The 15,474-nt window shown below is 47.5% G+C and overlaps 1 protein-coding gene across 8 annotated transcripts in view; it reads left to right on the top strand.

Annotated features, from left to right (window-relative positions):
- The first annotated feature begins 13,522 nt into the window (after positions 1-13,522).
- Positions 13,523-15,474, top strand: part of Tmem229b (transmembrane protein 229B) — a 43,187-nt gene continuing 41,235 nt past the window's right edge. For 5 of the 8 annotated variants that reach the window (XM_060387758.1, XM_060387757.1, XM_060387751.1 and 2 more), the window contains exon 1: positions 13,876-14,014. The gene's annotated coding sequence lies outside the window, so the exon portion shown is untranslated. Of the gene's footprint in view, positions 13,658-13,872; positions 14,015-14,198; positions 14,223-14,409; positions 14,608-15,474 lie in introns of those variants that run through there. The other 3 variants (XM_021651172.2, XM_060387752.1, XM_060387755.1) reach the window with 3 other exon arrangements.

The raw sequence follows: 15,474 nt of genomic DNA, 5'->3' as shown, positions 1-15,474 counted from the left end.
TACACTGTGTTCTTGTGGTCTGGCTGCTGCCCAAGTATTAAAGAAGCAGACGCAAGTCTGGGGACAGAGTTAAGTTGGGCTTTTATTTCTAACCCAAGCCCATCTCACGTCCCACCAGTGAAATGCTGTTTTCAGCCACTTTCTGTGCTTGAGAGAAGAAGAAAGCTTGTGCTGGCTGGCTGGGTGTGGCCCAGAGGCCTGGCTTCAAAAGATTCTGGGGAGAAGCAAGTGGCTTGAAGGAGGAAACCCTGAATCTGTCTCCCTGCATCTGTCCCTTCTCACCCTTCCGTATCCACCCACGTCCATCCTTACTCCTCACTGCCCCCCTGATTCCCTTGTGGGCCTTCCTTTGATCTTAGTGCTGGGGGCCCCATCAAGCTCAGTTCATCGGTTGAGGTGGGGGTCGGAGCCCACAAGGACCTGTGTATTTCTAGAACATGAATTTAATTTAAATGGTGAAAAATGAAGGATGTAGTGAAATATTAACAGTCTCTCATACATCACAGCACGCCTGAGGGTCATCGTGAGCCATTGAGCAAGCCATTTGTTTTGTTTTGTTTTGTTTTGTTTTGTTTTGTTTTGTTTTGTTTTGGGACAGTCTTATGTAACCTAGACTGCCTCTAGCCTGGTATGTCTCCAGGGCTGGTTTTGAAATTCCTTTAAACATTTTTTTAATGTTTTCTTTGTATGTGTCGTATACATGCGCGTGCATTTTTGTATGTGTAGGTACAGGTGCACACATGCCATGGAGAATGTGTGTAGGTCAGAGGGCAGACTTTGGGGATGCGATAGGAGCCCTTGGATGCCACGTAAATTGGGGTAGCTAGGTGTCAAGCTTCTGGATGATCTCCTGTCTCTACTTCCTGTTTCTTGTGGGGCCTCTGGGATTACAGATCTGGAGACCCAAACTCAGGTCCTTAGGTTTATGAGCAGCAGGGTGGTGGGTCTTTGCTGTTGTTTGTTTGTGGCTTTTGCTTTCTTTGGACTACCTTATTTTTCTCTTTCCTCCACTGAGCTATCTCCCCAGTTCCGGTCTTGAAATCCTCATCATCCTGCCTCTGCCTCCCAAGTGCTAGGATTATAAGCGTTCATCGCCACACCATATTTTTTGGTTTTTTTTTTTTTTTTTTTTTTTTTTGAGACAGAGCCTTACCCTGCGGACAAGGATGGTCTCAAACCAAAGGTGATCCTCTTGGCGCCACTTCCCCAAATGCTAGGGTTACAGTTCCCATTTTAGGCCATCCTCCAAACACGTATTTATTACGAGGGGCCCTCCCCACTGAGCTTTTCCTCTGAGTCACTGGAAACCCCAAGTTTTCCCCCCTCCCTAATCACAGACCTCCCCTAATCTTCCAAGGGGAAATCATAGATCTACATATTTGACATCGCTGCTCAGGCCTATAGAGAGGAGAAAACGTCCCACCAACGATGTCCCTTTCTTACTGTCCCTTTCCCACACCTGTACTTTGTGAAGAAGATATCTGACCTTGACCTAAGATGGGAGCCAGAAAGAGGAGCAGTAGTGTTTTGAGGGGAAGGGAGTTTGTGGGTGTGTACGTGCCGGCCAATTGTGAGATCAAACCAGAGCTTTTACTTTGTAAATAAAGTGTAATAAAGATAAGGCCTGCCTGTGGAATCAGCCTGTGATAGAACACAGGAACCACAGGCTCCTCACTGCACAGAAGTCGAATCTGAAGCCTTCTCTTGGAGCTGGGGTAAGTTACAAACCATCCTGTGTTGTTGTTGTTTTCCCTTCCCATAATGCATAGGTGCAAACCTTTGTTACCGGTGGGCTCTAGCAAAATGGGACGTCGAATAGAAATTCCTAGAACGTAGTCCTCAAACAGCACAGTCTTAAGAGCACAGACAGTAAATGAGTTATTTATTAATCAACTAACATCTGACGCTAATGGGATGGCTCAGCTGAACTCATTTCCCAGGCAAGATAGACTCCATGGGATCATCAGCCTCCCAGAACCATGGAGCTTTTCCTTAGGGTAACCGAAGGGCCAGAAGGAGAAGGGTAACAAGAGTAGAGCCAGGTTCTGTTCTACTTTCTGTGATGCAATCCATAAATATTGCTGCCCCAGGACAGTTTGCTCTCCACCAACTCCTGGGGAAGAATCTCTTGACTCAGTTCTACGGGGGAAAAAAAAAAATCCTATTCTAACTCATTCCAGGACCTAATAGAGCTGGTGATCTGGGCTTGGGTGAGATGGCATGATAGAAATTCTTAGCCTGTTAATGTTGCCAAGTCCCAAGATACCTTTCTGTAATGGCTATGTCTGGCTGAAATTTCCCTTTGAACTGATACGGTAAAGTTGGGACAAGCACACAGTGTCCCTTGGGGGGGTGGGGGATGGCTCAGACAGCAGCATAAAAGCTTTTAGTTGCAGAGCCTCTCACACCCAGGCTCCCCTTAACAATACCCCTTTGTCCCTACTCAGACGAGACCGAACTCCCTGTATCCTGGCAAAGGGAGGCACAGAGGGGAGGCGACCAGCTTAAGAGTTTGGTTTTTAATCTCTAGGGCAGAAATTCTGTTCAGTTTGCCCGGCATCTGGGTTGACTGCTGAGTCAGAAAGGAGAGCAGCAGAGTTGGGGTGAAAGTACAGGTGTGTGTCTGTGTGTATGAGATGGAGTTCTCCCATGATTCCTAGGTGTTCTAGTCAATCTCCTCCCAAAGATTTACAGCCTTCCCAGTTAAACCCACACTTAGACATCTGAAGCGATGTGGTTTCAATGTGTGTTCATATTTCATTTTACATTTTTTCCCTTTTATATCGTATTCTTTCTTTCTTTGTTTATTTAAGACATGAGCCACCACTCTCAATTTATGTGGTGCTGGGGACTAAACCCAGGGCTTGGTTCATGCTAGGCAAGCCCTCCATAAACTGAGCCAAACCTCCAGCCCAGCCCCTCAATTTTATTTCTCTAGCTTTGACCTTGTACTTTTTAAATTTACTGCTAGCCTTTTGAGTCTGCACTAATTTTCAGGGTTCTAATTAATGTCTCAATGCTTTATGATAATTCACATTAGCACAGAATCATGAGGTTGGTTTTTTTTATTTTCAGGCTCATGGTGCATAGTTATTATTCACTGTATTTTCTGGAGAGAGAGCGAGAGAGAGAGAGAGAGAGAGAGAGAGAGAGAGAGAGAGAGAGAGGAGAAAGACATGACTTCTGAATGTCCAAAGTAGCCAAGGGTGAGAATATAGCTATAAGCAATCCCTGAGGCAGGGGGAGATCAGTCTGGGCTGCGTACTGAGATGTTGTCCAAGGGTCAGGGGATGAACATACCCCTAAAATAGAAAGATAAATTACTTTTGAGCTCTGTGAAACTGAACATCTTGTCCCTACAGTAATCTTGATCATGTCCCCAGAGTCCAGTGCTTTTTGTTTGTTTGTATGTTTTATTGTTCTTGTTTTGTTATTTGAGTCAGGATTTCTCTGTGTAGCCCTGGCTGTCCTAGAGCTCCCTCTGTAGACCAGGCTGGACTTGAACTTACAGAGATCCATCTGCCTCTGCCTCCTGAATGCTGGGGAAAAGATGCTTGCCACCATCACCTGGCTGATCCTAATGCCTTTTATCTGTGTTGGAGGATATTTGATCACACTGTGAACCCTGGGATTGTGTTGTTTTACTGGAAAAACCTGTTTCTAGTTGTGGTGTGGCTCAGCCCTACCAGTCACCTTTAATCCAAGAGTTTTCTGCTTAAGTATTGTAAACAGGATTAAATAAATTTAACCCAAGATCAAGAGGCAGAGCAAACAACCAATTGACAGGGAGTGAACATAGGAAAATACCATAGAGACTAAGAGGAAGTCAGGAAGACTGATAGAGAGACAAACAGGAAGAAGGAGGGAGGGGCATTTAGTTTTGAAGGTTTTTTGAAACAGCATGGGAAGGAGGATTGTTTAGGATTCTTTTTCCTTTTGGGATGTTGGCTGAGGAGGAAGCTCAGCTGGGTGCTTTCTGTGTCTCTGAGGTAGCAGGCTTTCAACTCCAGCATTTGGCTCCTAAGCCTTTATTGGTAAAATCAACCGTTTGAGATTTTGTTAAAAACGACATATCTGGCTGTGGATTTCTCTCTTCATACCTCTGATACTTTATAAACATTCAAGGACTTTCTTACTGACTCTTTGCATTGGCTTCTCCTGTAGAAATCCACCACTCATACCTGAGCATAATAAGGGTGAAACCCACACATCTGCCTTTGCAGGGTAATTTGTGAACTTGCCCTAAGAAAAGCGATGAGCTCCGACTGACAGCTGCATGTCATCCAGCTCTAGGCCAACTTCTGCAAGATAAACAATATGGCTCAACAACTATTTCAGAGCCTCCTGCTGCCTTCTCAGGACTTAACTGTTCCTCCCTTCTCTCATAACTGAGAACCACATGAAGAGTAGGGATGAGGTTCCACTGCATCCCTGATAGAAAGACCCAGATCAAGAGCACTCAAACTTCTAATGCTAGTGTGAAAGTGGAGGAGGTTTCATTCATTGTTGTCGGGGTACAGAATGGCACGGCCATTTTAGAAGGCAGTTTGGAGACCACACTGATCCAGCACTTACGATCCTTGGTATTCACCCAAAGAAGCTGAAAATTTATGCCCACACCCAAACCTGCACGTCATTTATAATGCCCTCATTCTCATGTATTTATTTATTTTGAGGCAGGGTCTCACTAATGCCACCCTGCTGGTCTGGAGCTTGCTATGGAGACCAGGCTAGACTCAAACTCACAGAGATCCTCTGCTTTCTGTCTCCTAAGTGTTAGGATCAAAGATGTGTGCCACCCCTGCCTGGTCCCTCCTATGATTGTTTTCTGTTTGTTTGTTTGTTTGTTTTGCTTTTGTTGTTGTTTGGTTTTGTTTTTTGGGGGGCGGCGGGGGTTGTCGAGGCAAGGTTTCTCTGTGTAACCTTGTCTATCCTGGAACTCACTATGTAGACCAGGCTGACCTCAGACTCAGAGATCTGCCTGTCTTTGCCTCCCAAGGGCTGGTGCTGGGATTAAAGGTGTGCGCCACCATTGCTTAGCATCATTGTATTACATTTATTTATTTATGTGGGAAGCATGTATGTGGCTGTTAAGGGGACTACTTATGTGAATGAATTTTCTCCCTGGGCCATGTGGATCCCACAAGCAGGCATGCTACACTGCTGGGCATGTGTCGTTATACACGTACCTAAACTTCTACAATGTGCAAGTGAACCCTAATAGGAACTGTGGACTTTGGTAATAAAAACTAAGTTATGATAGTGTCTTAGTTGCTGTTATATCGCTGTGAGGAGATATCATAGCAAGGCCGTCTGCGAAAGAAAGCATTTAACTGGGGGCTTGTTTACAATTTCAGAAGGAGAGTTCTTGATCATCGGGAGGGTGGGAAGCACTTTTATGTGCTGAGCCATCTCACTGGGCCCCCTGCTTTTGCTCTTGAGTGCTGGGACCTGTGCTAATGCACTCAGATTATTGTTGCTGTCTTAGTGTTGAGGATTAGTCTTGCTCATTCAAAGTACATGCTATCACAGGATCACAGTCCTAACCCTAACAACCTTGTTTTGCTTTTGTTTTGTTTTTCAAGACAAGGTTTCTCTGTGTAGCCTTGGCTGTCCTGGACTTGCTTTGTAGATCAGGCTGTCCTTGAACTCACAGAGATCACCTGCCTTTGTTTCCCAAATGCTGGAATTACAGGCATGTGCCATGGTGCCCAGCTAACAACCTTGTTCTTAATTTCCAAAAGTTGAAAACAGCAAAGATGTCCTAGTAGGTGTATATACAAATCATATGTCCATTAACAATGGAGTATTATTCAGTATTTAAAACACAGCATCAAAAATGATAGGTAATGCCTGATATTTACTTTAAAAACTATATAGGGAGCGTTTTGGATGTATACATGAAGTAAGATTTGCCCCGAGTTGATCATTGATAAAGCTAAATTGTGGATATTTAAATTCATTGTGCAAAAAAAAAAAAAAAACAAGGTGAAGACAATATGGAGAAGATGGATCTACATAAATGGAAGAAGCCTACCTGAAAAGACTATGCAAAGTGTCGTTCCAAATAGATGAAATTATAGAGAAGGCAAAACTTTGGAGGCAATGAAAAGATTGTGGTCACCAGGAGCCTAGTGGGAATGGCAAGCACTGAGGGTTTTTGTGGCAGAAAAAAATATTCTATATGGCATGCTACACTGCTGGGCATGTGTCGTTATACACGTACCTAAACTTCTACAATGTGCAAGTGAACCCTAATAGGAACTGTGGACTTTGGTAATAAAAACTAAGTTACGATAGTGTCTTAGTTGCTGTTATATTGCTGTGAGGAGATATCATAGCAAGGCCGTCTGCGAAAGAAAGCATTTAACTGGGGGCTTGTTTACAATTTCAGAAGGAGAGTTCTTGATCATCGGGAGGGTGAGAAGCACGGCAAAGGCAGGCACTGGGACGGCACCTCCTGACCTACAGGCAGGAGGCAGAGAGACGCTTTTGAAAACTCAAAGCCCACCCCCGACGACACATCTCCTCCAACAGGGCCACACCTCCTCAGCCTTCCTAAACAGTCCACCAATGGGGAGCCAGACGTTCAAATCTATGAGCCTACGGGGGCTGTGCTTGTTCAAACCGCCACAGGTAGATTGAGACAGACTACCACTGTGGTGGAAGGGTGTTGAAATGGGTGGTGATAGGCTTGTGTTGTCTGGGGATATAGAGAAAATCTTATTAACTCTCTGTTCCGTTTTGCTGTGAACCAGGAAACACCCCCAAAGCATAAACTTTAAGCCTAGGAGTACAGTTCAATGGCATAGTACTGCCTAGCATGTATGAGGCCCTGGGTTCAATCCCCAACACGGGGCTGTTGGAAGAGCTCAGAGCAGCTGTGCACACCTGCAATCCTCGGTGCTCAAGGCAGGAGGATCACTGGAGCCGAGGAGTGTGAAATCAGTCTAGGGCCTCTAGGCAATACATTGAGACTCTTGTCACTTAAAACCAAACAACAATGATAAAATTGAATTCCGTCGCGGGGTGCAGAGACGCACAGGCCTGTAATCCCAGCACTGGGGACAATGCCCAGCTCTTGGATTTGTGAAAAAGAAAATAAAGAGATGAAAATTCTTACTGATGGCAAACAAACGGTATCTGTAGCATATTCTGTCTGACCACTATACTTGCCTGAGTTGTCTTACATTCAAGTACATGCTTTTCTTAAACGTATGTGTATATGTATATATACACTGTGGGGGGGTGTGCTTCTGCCTCTGAAAATGTAGAGGGGTTAAAGGATAACTGGTGGAAGTCTGTTTTCTCCTTCTTCTGTGTGATTCTCGGGGATCAAACTGAGGTCCTCAGGTCTGGTGACAAATGCCTCTCCCCCACTGAGCCATCTCTTCAGCCTTTAGGTGCATTTTTTTTTCCTCTTTATTGTCGGCCCTCTGTACTATCCCTGTAACTTTGCTACTAAGATACATTATACTATACAATTAATTAAATTAGATAATAAAATAAAGTAGAAATGAAGGAAGGAAGGGAGAGGGGAGAAAGGAAGGAAAGAAAGAGATAAAGGAAAAGGAAGGCGGAGAGCAGCACGAGAACAGGAGGGGAGAAAGGCAAGGAATGAGACAAGGGCTCACGCAGAGGGCACCAAGTCAGTAGTTGCTTGAGCTGCTTGCTTGCCTTCTCATGGACATTTGCTGTCCGGAGTCTGTTTAGCAGCTAGCTGCCGCTGCCTTTTCCTTCGTGTTGGAACTGTCTTCCAAGTTCCGTTTAACTGCTTACCTCTCACCCACAATGGCTGAGGGTGTAATCTATTACTCCAGGGGCTCCTGCTGGGCCTTTCCGTGGCCAAGAGGGAAAATGCATACCTGACTCAGCACAGTAAAACTGGACTTTTTGCATGTGAGCAGAAACAATAAAAAGCTGGAATGTGCCGGGTGCAGTGGCACACACCTGGGATCTTAGCACTTGGGGAGGCAGATCTCTGTAGGACAGCCAGGGCCATTACACAAAGAAACCCTGCCTTGAACCTCACCCTACCCCCCATATTAAGATATTTATAAACGCCTCATGGTGACATACATCTATAATCCTCACACTCAAGAGGAGGAGGTAGGAGGATCAGAGTGTCACGGTCCCCTTCAGGTACACAGCATGTTCTGAGCCAGCTTGAGCTATGTGAGACCCCAGTCAAAGAACCCTAAATGATACAGATTCATATTCCTTAGCCTCTTTAGGGACAGTTATTTTCTATTTGAAGACATGTTTGTTAGTTAGAAGTGGTGGCTCATGACTATAGTCTCAACATGTGGCAGGTTGAGGCAGGAGGATTGTCATGAGTTTGAAGCCTGACTCGGCAATAGAGTGAGACTCTGTCTCAGAAAGAGTTGTTCTGTTTTGTTTGTTTCTTTTCAGAGGTGGGGTGTTGCCCAGACTCCCATTTTCAAATGCCAGAGTGTTCCTTTGACATATGCCCCTTTCCTCCCCTTTTCCCTCCCTTCCCCTCCCCCATCTCTCACCTAACTTGCCTCCCCAAGAAGCATGTCCAAATATGATGTTCTTTCTGTTTCTGCTTCACGTCTCTCTTATCACAGCATCTTTGATAGACTGTACACACTCCTTTCTTGGTCTCCAGTTTCTGTGCCCAAACCCTTCTCATCTGGCTGCAGGCCAGTCTCCACAGAAATTACTCTCTTAAGCCGTATCTCTCCTGACTCGTGGTCAGAGGGCAACCGCCAGGGAACCAGTCCTCTCTAACAAGCATCAAGAAATCTTTCTGAGTCCCTTCAAAAATCACCAAGAACATCCCTTATGCTGGAGACAAGAGTAAGCCCCTTATGAATGGTTTGCTTGATAGAAAAAGCAGAAATCCCATGTCCTTCAGAAATATATGCCTAAGAACCTAATATATGCAGGAGGCTGCACAGATACTTGAAATTGTGGTGTGTTTTTTTTTTTTAATTTTAATTTTTACATCATGACAGAAAGTGCAAAGAGAACTCTTGACCTGACTGTGTGGCAGGGACTTTCCATGACAACCTTATTGGTACTGTTAGTCAGGTTGTGCCTGCCACCACACATATGGCACTTTTTTCTTTTCTTTCTTTCTTTTTTTGTTTGGGTTTTTCTTGGTGTTTGTTTGTTTGTTTGTTTGTTTCTTCCAAAACAGGGTTTCTCTGTGTAGCTTTGGCTGTCCTGGACTCGCTCTGTACAGGCTGGCCTCGAACTCACAGAGATCCACCTGCCTCTGCTTCCCCAAGTGCTGGGATTACAGTCGTGCTCCACTCTACCCGGCTCACATATCATCTTATTCACACAGCATCCTAGGGTGGGCATTGTTGCCATGTCCGCTTTGTAGATGAGGAAATAGGCTGAGGAAGATGAGCTACCTTAAGACATGCAGCTCGGATGTGGAGTCCGAATTCAAATCCAGGTCTAGAGTGCTGAAAAAAAAAAAAAACAACTCTCAATTAGAGCGCCCACCCCATTTTTAGGTGCACATATGTGGTGTGTGAGTACGTATGCATGCTTTTTCGTGTTTTTGGGTGAACCTATGTGCTTGTGCAAAGTGGAGGCCCCAGGTTGATTTCAGGAACCATTCTCTTCGACTTCATTCATTGAGGCAAGGTCTGTCAATCAAACCCAGAGCTCACTGACATGGTAGTCATGCCAGTTGGCTTATTCTGAAGATCCGCTGTTTTTTTGTTTGTTTTTGTTTTTGTTTTTTACTTCTTGGGCTGAAATTACAGGCAAGTTTCCATGCCCATCTAATGCTTATGTGTGCTCCTGGGGATCCAAACTCTGTTCCTCAGGCTTGCATGGCAAGTATAGTCATATCCCTGGACACTACACATATGTGTGTGTGTGTGTGTGTGTGTGTGTGTGTGTGTGTGTAGACACTACACACACACATATATATACATATAAATGTGTTTATGTGTGTGTACAAGACTGTGTGAGAAAAATATATGCCTGTGTGGCCACCACACTGCTCTGCTGGCTTTTTAAGACAAGAAGGAAAAAGGGGTTGGCATTCCCTGTATGGATGAGTGCTGGGTCTTGGTTTCTCTCAGGCCTTTCTACCTTCAGTGCATCCTTGAGTCTCTACGGCCATGCTTTTATGGTGCTTACCTTCAGCTGGGGCTACTTTCCCAGTGTCCTCCCCCAGCACTGCAGGCAGGTCTTGGTGCTCTTTGGGTGGAAAGCGTGTGGACCCACTCACTGCCACAGAATGCTATTTTTAGGTTTCCTGCTGCAGCAGACGGCTCTGTCCCATGTTTGACTGTTTTTCTTTCTCCTCTCGGTGCAGGTGGGAAAGCTCTTGGTTAGGGTTCTGAAAGATCTGAGTTTGAGTTATGTTCTGTTTTTTTCTAGCAGTGTAACCTTGGCAAAACCATGCACCCTCTCTCAGATTTTATTTCCTCATTTATGTAATGAGAGATAGAAATAGCTGCCCTGCCCAAAGAGAGGTCAGCTGTGTAAACTGTTTCTAGGAGGAAATGATCCCTTTTAAAGAAGGGAGGAGAATCCTGATCATGCCATTAAACCCGTGGGAGAGGCAAACGAAGATGGCATGGTTCTAAACTGGAGTCTCAGTGGCTGACTTTCCCCCTTTGTATTCTGCCATTGGCATCTCGCTCCAGACGAAAGATGAAAATATTAATATTACATGAAAACATTTTCTTTGACCTCAGTTTATTTTTTATTTTTTTGAAAATAAAAAACAAAAAAACAAAAAACAGAAACAAAACACCTGCATTTTTGTGGGCCCCTAAAAATATTGCTGGCACTAGGTACTGTGCCTACGGGACCTGATACCTCGCTTGCCGGGAATTCAGAGCTGGCTGCCTGTAGCTCCTACCGCCTTCCTCTGCACAGTGCTGCCTCCCAGAGCCCAGCAGAGAGCAAAAGCTGCTGCCAAACACAGAGAGGACTAGGGGACTCTGTGCCGTGTCAAGGGTTGCAGAAGATGCCCCCTCATCAGCTCGACCTTGCTGCAAGATTTAACGAGATCACTTCTAGCCAAGCATGTCTGTTGGGGGCAGGGGGGCCAGTCTTGTGTCTTTCTGAAGAGGTCCAGGGTATAGGCCATCTGAGTGCTTGTAGTCCTTCTCCCTGCTTTACCCCCAACAGAAAAGAATTCCTGTTATCGAAAGCCTACTATGTGCTGAAGAGTTCATGTGTATTATCTCATGGGATCATTACATCATACTCATAAGGTAGAGGATAGTGTTTCTGCTACACAGAGGATAATGAAGGTCAAAAGTTCTTATCAATGGCATCTCACGGCTATGTACTTCCTCTACTGGTTTGAGGAGCCCAAGATGATGCCTGTCATTCCTACTTGAACTACAATGCTTTCCCCACAGTATTAGATGTAATCCCTAGTCTCTTGTACATACTAGGTAAGTGCTCTACTACGGAGCTACATTCCCAGCCCCACTCCAATTTCCTACAGAAGAACAGATTGTCCGGACCAAGAACATAGTGTGTATGGGATGGGCTTAAAGGCCCTGGTCAACATTGCCCACTTTAGTTTAGAGATGTGTCATTGTTGATCTTTGAATACCCTGCCTAGGGACATAAGACTGATGGAAAATCTATGGTCTCATCAGGCAATCAAGGGGATCCAATTAGGTTCAGAAAATAGAAAAGCAGCCTGGCTTCTTATCTTGAGTGGGGCAAGACTGGTTGGATGAGCTTTGCCTTCCTTTCTTAGACTTGTGTTGCCTTGGTTTTCTGAGACCTCTTTGTCCACCTGGCACATTATAAAAAGTGGGTAGATGGGGTTGGAGAGATGGCTCAGCAATTAAAAATGCTTGCTGCTCTTGCAGAGGACCCAGGTTAGGTACCCAGCATCCACATGGTGCCTGACAACAGTCTGTAACTCAGTGCCAGGGGTTCCAGTTCTCTTTTCTGGCCTCTGACAGCGCCAGGCATGAAGAAGTGCACATACATGCAGGTGAAAACTTAAACACTTTTTTTTTTTTAAGGAAGTAAGTGCTGCAATTTCTTTGGTCATTGCGGTGCATGTTCTTGGTTATCAACTTGACAGCACCTAGAATTAACTAAAAACCCAAGCAGCTAGGCACACCTGTGAGGGATTTTTCTTGGTTGTGTTGTTGGACATCAGAAGACCCTCCCTAAAACTGGGCCACACCTCCTGGCAGCCTACACAAAGGCCATGGAAGAGAGAAGCTTTTTGCTTTTTGCCAGTTTGCCCTCATTCTCACAGGCAAGTTCATCCATTCTGCTGCTGAAGCATTCCTTACTGGCATTAGAACCCACGTCCAAGGGACTTCCCCGTGGACTGGACAGAACAACGATTGGATCCTTGGACCTTCCTTTGGGAGACAGCCGTTTTTGGACTAGCTGGACCACAGTATGTAAGGTACTCCAATAAATCCCACATATGTTGTTCTATCAGTTACATTCCTTTAGAGAACCCTGACTAATACAGTAACCCCTTCTCCTAAGTTTCTCTCCACTTCTATGTTGATTTGGGAGAGGGTGGGCAGGGCACGCATGAGCCCCACACGCGCACACAAATGTATGAATGCCCACTTGGAAGTTGAATCTTAGGCCTCCAGAAGGCTAAACACTTGCTCTTCCACTGGGCTACAGTCTCAGGCTAAAGAACAAACCTCCAGACCCCTCAGATCAGGCCTAGGCACCATAGGGTATGTGGGAATTGTGGAAGACTTATTTTTAAAATAAGGACATGCCTCCACTTCCATGCCAGATCTGGGGCCTTCCTGTCATCTCAGTGTTGGGCAGGTGGGTGCAGAAAGATAGGAAGTTCAAGATCAGACCTTGCCTAAAAAAAAGGAAAGGAAAGGAAAAAGAAAAGAAAACCTCCCCAAGTGGCATTATAGACTTTCAAGATTGTCAGGTCCTCTTGGATGAAGCACTCAGCGCCAGGAACAGGGAATTTCATTCCGGTTTCCTGTCAGACCCATGGCTATTTGAGAGGCCTATCTGAACTTGGCTTTTGCCTTTGTTTATTTGTTTGTTTTCTGTGACATTGATTGTTTTGCACCTCCTAAGAAGACCTCAGGAAGAATATATTCCGTTTAATGGTTATGATCCAAATAATCGTGGACCTTGGAGGTTCGGGCCCTGATTGAGGCAAATTCTAGTTTTCACAAGCTTCAGTTTCTCCATCTTAGAAACAAAGATGACGATGATAAAAAAAAAAAAAAAAAGCAACGACCTGGTCTGGCTGCTTCCGTGATGAACTTGCATTGGACACAATGTGGGCACGAAATGGAGATGCAACACCACGCCGTGTGAAGTGTGGACCTCTGGTAGCCTGAGCCTTCACGATACCCAAAGTGAATGCTGTCCAAAGCGGTTCCCTGCAACTCTTACAATCGGGGAGGTGACCCTCAGCCCACACCTGGAATGCAGGAGTGTTCTGGGCAGGGAGGGCCGAGGACTCTTTCACAGCAGTCACCTGAGCCTCAAGGGCCTCGGGGCAGGCGAGCGGGGTCCCGGCAGAGCAGCCCGCTGGCTGAGGATGGGTGGCGAGAGGCGGCTGGGCCGGCGGGGGCAGCGGGCCCGGCGGACGCGCGCGGGCGCCGAAGGAGTTAAACAGGGCCGGGGGCAGAGCGCCTGTCAGACGCGAGCATGTGCAGTTTGCACCGCATCCGTACTATGGGTGAGTGCCGCCGCCGCCGCCGCCGCTTGGGGCTGGGTTCCGTGGGGCAGCAGCGGCTGCAGCTCCGAGCCGCCCCGGCGGCCGCGGACACTCGATGCGGGAATAGTAGCGGGAGGGCGGGCGGGCGAGCGGGCGGCGTGGGGGAGGCTCGTCCGGTCACTCGGCGAGGGAGGGGGGGGCCGAGCGCCGGGCGTGGGGGCGGGGAGCAGGCGGCGCAGGAGAGCGCCCCGAGTCCCGGCGCGGGAGGAGGAGCGGGAGCCAGCCCGGGAGACCGCGCTCCTGGCCGCACCTGCGTCGGGCAGACGGCCACCCGGCCCCGTCCTGCCTAACCCCGTCCTCGTCCCCGGCCCTGCACCGGTAGGTGCCCGCGATGCCCGCAGAGAGGCCTTTCCGCCGTGGACAGAGATGTCTGCGCGGGGCCGAGCGCGGGGGTGCGGGTGATGGGGTGGTGATGGGGAAGCCCCGGCGACCTCGTGAGGGGACACGACCGGATCCCGCCTCCTCTTTGCTTTCGGTTTCGAAGAGGCTGTTGGGGCTGGCTGGGTAGCGAGCCGCAGATTGGATGGTGTGTCTGAGCTTGGCTTTCCTGCGGGGGTTGGGCGCGCAGGGGGGCGTGTTGGCGAAAGGGGTGCACACTGGCAACTTTCCCCGCCTGAAACAAAGGGGTGCTGGGTTGAGCCGAGGGTGAAAGATTCAGCTGAGGATCTCAGCCCTCTGAAGATTGACACCCCCCTTCCTCCCCCCCAACCCAGTGTCGTGCACCCCGCGGCCCTCTGGAAAGGACAGAGGGGGGCGCCAGATTGGATGAAAACTGGAGAGCCAAGTCTTGGGAGTGAGAACCACAGAACACCCCTGGCTTTGCTGGTGGAGAAGGAGTCTTGTCAAAATGACCCTATCGCCTTCTCTTCCGCGTGCATGAAGGAACTGGGTGATTGGGCATTCTTTTTCAGGTGGGTGCCTAGGTCAGTGGCCAGCCCCTGGCTGCCAGTCTGCATACACCATCGCTGTTTCCTGGTGGGAGATGGAGGGCTGGGATGGAGAGCCATGGAGCCAGCCCCGTTTCTGGCAAGGCCAGGGAGGTACTGGCGTTTTCCCCAGGTGTCTTCTTTTCTCTCTTTCTGTCACCAGTCAGAAACTGACCCGTTTCCTTTCTTTCCCCTCACCGTATCTCCTTTTCTTCCCTGGGGTTTCTTAGGAGGTGGATGCGTGATCGCTTCGGGCACAGAGTTTGCCGTGCCGGGTTGTTCTCACGCTGGTTTGACCCTCGCTGGAGGGTCCTTGGAAGCTGCACACCGGTGTAACCTTGGGGCTCTGCTCACCCATTGTTGAGTGTTCGCTGCGCCCCAATAACAAACGATCTGGGATCCTCAGGAAGCCTAAGGGCTTTGTTTGTTTGCTTGTTTTGCTTTTTTGTGTACCAGGAAGAGGGGTCAAAGAGAGAGAGCTGGTGGAGCGGCTGTAAGAATGATACAGGGTCTTTCTCTCTACAAGACAAATGGGTCGGGTTCCAAGACCCCGATCCCCAACCTGTGTCCCCAGAAACCAGGTTCCTTCAGCTTTTGGATGGCTTGCATGTGACCATTAGCTCTTGTCCTGTGGCAGCACAGCCATCCAGGAGCTTGGATCGTTTACCTGGTTGGAAGGCAGAGCTACATCTGCTTCTGTCTGTGGTCCAATGGAAGTCAGGAGGCATGGTAGTCTCTGGGTGACTCTCCCGCATCTCTGTGAGGGAGCTTGTGACCAAGGGTGGGTCTGTAACGACAACTAGGGTTAGAGACGTGAGTGGCGGGATGAGATAACACTTCTTCGCCCTTTCT

Source organism: Meriones unguiculatus, chromosome 7 (assembly GCF_030254825.1).
Source record: "Meriones unguiculatus strain TT.TT164.6M chromosome 7, Bangor_MerUng_6.1, whole genome shotgun sequence".
Lineage (NCBI taxonomy): Eukaryota > Metazoa > Chordata > Mammalia > Rodentia > Muridae > Meriones > Meriones unguiculatus.
Note: the sequence above shows the minus strand (reverse complement) of the source record. Positions and strands in the feature narration are given on the sequence as shown.